At 43.8% G+C, this 4,671-nt stretch overlaps 1 pseudogene across 1 annotated transcript; it reads right to left on the bottom strand.

The window, feature by feature from the left end:
- Positions 1 to 771: 771 nt before the first annotated feature.
- On the bottom strand, positions 772 to 2,299 carry LOC311228223 (growth/differentiation factor 2-like; annotated as a pseudogene). The gene is made up of 2 exons: positions 1,940 to 2,299; positions 772 to 1,688 (listed from the first exon to the last, which is right to left on the bottom strand). The product of its transcript is annotated as a growth/differentiation factor 2-like (transcript).
- Positions 2,300 to 4,671: the final 2,372 nt, after the last annotated feature.

The following is a 4,671-nucleotide window of genomic DNA, read 5'->3' as shown; positions in this document are numbered from 1 at the left end:
AGCAAAACCCCGGTTGTGTGTGGGCGAACAGTGCAACTGCGCACATACAATCACGGTTACATTAAACCCAACGCTCGTGTAGACAGCCCCTTAGTCTATCTGTTCAGTACTGTTCAGTACTGTTTCAAGATGCACAATGAGATCTTCTGAGAGAATTGTTGAATAGATACGCAACATTTTGTTCTAGAATGTTTGATTATGACATCATACTGTGACATCACAAATGTTATATAGTGTTCTATAAGAATAAGAATGTTAGAGGTTCTAGAAGGTAACGAACGTTCCAGAAGATTCGTTCCAGAAGCTTCAAGTTTCTTATTAGTTGTCATACAGAAGTACAGAATACTTTTATACAAAATGCTTCTTTCTGTTCCTGAAAAGAACATAAGCCAACATAGGAAAATCAAAAATTCATCTGCAATACCAAAAAATTTAAAAAAGAAATAAGATCATGTAGCCGGACTGCAGTTTCCCCCCCATGTCATTCCTCTTGGTGGTGCAGCAACAAGGTCGCCACAATGTAGCAAGCATGTAAAAAAAACAAAAAAAACTACAATGACTACATCATTATATGGAAACGAATGAAGAGGGGGAGGCTTGAATGCTGAGAATTCTATACATTATTTTGCTGATATCTTATAATGACTGTGCGCTTTCGTGATCCCATACCTAATAAACCGATCAAAATACCACTTACAATTAGAATGTACAGATTTACAATAAGGCAAAGTACTGTACAAAAGTCACCACTGGCACCACCTCTCTCTCTCACTACCTACAACCACACTCCGCCACCTTCATCTCTTTGTACGTGTGTCTCATAGTGATCTGCCCGTTCTCCTGGTACATGACAGTGATGGGGTCCAGTTTGATCGGGACGCAGCATGCCATGTTGGCTTTCTTTGGGTTCCTGAGGTTGACCAGTGTCTGGATGAGGGCGTGTTTGGATGGGGTCATTTCGTCCCTCAGCGGGTGGTAACACAGGCCGCGGCACTCGAAGGCATCGTACTCGGGTGGCGCCACGATCCACTTGTCCCAGCCGATGTCTCGGAAGTTGACCTTGAGCGAGGTCTTCCGGCAGTAGTTGCCGTCCGCTTGCCTCCTCTTCCTCCTCGGCTGCCTATCCACCGGGATCTCGTCCGAGGCCTGGCCGCCCCCGTGCCAGCCGGGCCCCGAGGAGAGGATGGTTTCCTCCTCGTGGAGAATCATCTCTTTCAGCTCCTTCTTGGCCTCTTTCTTCCTGCTCCCCAGGTCGTCCGAGAAGACTATCAGAGCCGCCGAGTTGTTACCTCCGACTGACGTGCTCACGTCCAGACATCCTCCTCCTCCGCCACTCTTGGAAGGCGCACAGTGCTTGCTGTCCACCACCACTTCAAACTCACTGGCTCCATGGCCCGTCTTGACGTGGCGCTGAATAGCGTCGGTCACGTCGAATGCCTCCCACTGGCCTCCCAACCCGATCACCTCCTTCCCGTCTAGGAGGTGGGTCAACCGCTCGGGCTCCTCGTAATCCACCCCGTAGACTTTGATAGTGGCCTTGACCCCGTGGTAATTGACCCTCGACCCTGGATCGGGCCGCGTGGACAGCCGTAGTTCCGCGATGGTGACCTGCTCGTAGTGGGGCACGCTGATGTTGAACAGCAGTCTGTGTCTTGACTTGGTGCCGTTTCTTGCGGAGTGGCTGACGTCTGTAGGCGAGGTGTGAGAAATGATCAGTGTTATTCAAGAGAGGAGATGAGATACATTGCTGTCAAATGTGAGCATATCAACAAGATGACACAACGAACCCTTAATTAAGCTACAGTACAAGCATAGACATCGCACGGAGGGAGATGCATATTCGTTTTTCAATTAAATTAATGTTGGGATCACTGACAGAAAAGCACCTAATTGAAAAGGTTGCCCAATGCCCATTATCTTTTGCTCATCAAAGTTATACTCCTCTCGTCCTCTTCTCTTATATATATGACATCAGACTCTGGGACCGCGGTGGCGTTGGAGACGTACTTGTTGTACAGCTCCACCATGAACTGAGGAGGGAAGATCTTCCCCTGCTCCTGTGGAACATCTGACATGTTGAGTTGCCTCAGAAATCCCTCCTTCACGTTCCCTAGGAGGTTCTCTAACCTGGAAACCGTATCTTCCTCCTTGAGAAGGTCCCGCTCTGACAGCTGGGAGTAGTATATATGTCATGTTCCTCGCTTTCAATGACGTTACTGAGTGGTTTGCAGCTACATGAGCCGGTGGACACCACCAGACTCAAACACAGCTGGAACAGGAACGATCTGGAACATTGCATTTTGGTTTTAGATTTGGACCGACCGATATGGAACATACGGGTCAAGGTCTAACCACTATGATCGTGATGTAGTGCTGAGAGACGGGAGTCTGAGGCGATGTCCTGAAGTCGAAGGTAACTCCTTTAATATTCATCAGCACAACTACAAGATACAATACATTACTAGAAAGCTAAACAGAATGCTGATGGCAGGAACTGCCACCGCTTAAATAAGAATGTTAGAGGTTCTAGAACAGGGGTAGGCAACCCTAGGCACGCGTGCTGCACATTTGCTTTGAAATATTATAGTGAAATATTTTGCACTGTTGTCGCATTTATCTTGTTGAAATCCTCCCACAGGTTCTTTTTCTACCACATATTTAATTGAGACCCTTTATTTGTTTATTATTTCAATTTAGCTGGAAATACATTGATACATCATTCAGTAACATTTGCAGAGCCTTATAACAAAAACATTATTACGGTCACCATTGTGACCAGTGGGATTAATCAACAAATTGTATTTATTTTTCTATTTCATTGAACATTGCACATGTTAAAAGTAATTTTTTTAACTCAAAGTGTGAGTATTACCAAGTCAACTTGTGTTCTTAAAACAATGACAATAAACATAGTTTTATTAGGTTGAAATAATGTGGTTGTGTACTTATTTTTCTGTTAACTTATTATGGATTGAAAACTGAAAACCTTAATGCACAGTAACTGAACTCAATATTTTTAAGTTCTGGTAACTTATTATTATTTATCTTTTTACAGTGTAGTCTTGCACGATATACTTCACATTCACCCTCCATTCACATCCTGGTGTTCTCCATTAGGCCTGTAGGTGGAGCTATGACAGCACACGTACAGTACACACACCGATGGTGTGTGATGTGTCCAAAAATGAATGGGCAAATGTGAGTGAAATGGTCGCGCTGTATGCAGCTGTTTGTCTGCATTGCATTCCCCCCCCCAACTCAGATTTAGGGTTGATACAACCATCATAATATTATTGTTAATAATAACAATAACAATAATGATGTAATAATGTAAAAATTATCATTAAAAAGACCTGATTATGAGAAAAAAAATTACGATGCATGGAATATTGTTGAGGCACACTAGTTACAACTATATTTCAAACAGGCACTCCATGTCAAAAAGGTTGCTGACCCCTGTTCTAGAAGGTACTACTATGACATCATCACCATCGTTCCATCATGTGCTACTATGACATCATCACGAACGTTCCAGAAGCTTAGTTCCAGAAGCTTCAAGTTTCAAGTTTCTTTATTAGTTGTCATAGAGAAGTACAGAATACTTTTATACAAAATGCTTCTTTCTGTTATGCTCCAGAGACTGTGCTAGACAAAAATAGATAAGTATGAAATAAGTAAAGCAAGTATAGCAAGTAAAAAAGTATAAAATAGAAGTCACGTACGTAGACACAAGTGTTCAGTATGTACATATGTACAATGTTCAATGCAGAGTAGAAGTAACTGAATTACCATACAATATACTATACAATATACTAATATACAATATACTATATAGTGCAAAGGAGAAATGGGATGAGGTACAATTTAGGTACAATTTACAGTAAGGTGTAATGAGGTATGGGTTGTAGTGCAAATTCTTTACCAATAAATATAAAGTGTATTTAGGTGTTCTAAAGTGTGTAAAGTGGGTGCTGCAGTGAGTTGTTTGTTTAAAGTGAGTGTGTGCGTGTGGATGTGTGTACTGTGAGTGCATTTGATGGTTGTTACATAGTGTTATTGTTCGTTGAGCATCCTGATGGCCTGGGGATAGAAGCTTCTTCTGAGTCTTTCTGTACTTGCCATGAGACTCCGGTATCGCTTGCCTGACCGCAGCAGTTCAAAGAGGCAGTTGTTTGGGTGGCTGGAGTCCTTGATAATTCTCTTAGCCTTACCCCTGCACCGCTTGTTGTAAATGTTCTGGAGAGTAGGAAGCCCCCCTCCAATTGTGTGTTCGGCTGAGCGGGCCACTCTCTGTAGTCTTCTACGGTCTTGTGCGGTGCTATTCCCAAACCAGGAGGTGATATTGCCAGTCAGGATGCTCTCTATTGTACATGAGTAGAAGTTCTTAAGGATCTTCTGACTGACTTGGAACTTCCTTAGGCACCTGAGGAAGTAGAGGCGTTGCCGAGCCTTCTTCACAACACTGTCATGTGTCATGTGTGTGGTCCATGTCAAGTCCTCGGATATGTGGACTCCGAGGTACTTAAAACTGTTCACTCTCTCAACCGGTGCCCCGTCGATGCTGAGGGGGCTGTAGTCCCTGACCCCCGACCTCCTAAAGTCCACAATCATCTCCTTTGTTTTGCTGATGTTCAGGGAGAGGCTGTTCTCTTGACACCATCCCGCTAGGAC

This window comes from Notolepis coatsorum (assembly GCF_963971535.1).
Source record: "Notolepis coatsorum genome assembly, chromosome: 5".
Classification (NCBI taxonomy): Eukaryota; Metazoa; Chordata; class Actinopteri; order Aulopiformes; family Paralepididae; genus Notolepis; species Notolepis coatsorum.
The sequence above is the reverse complement of the archived record's forward strand: the minus strand, read 5'-3'. Positions and strand labels throughout refer to the sequence as shown.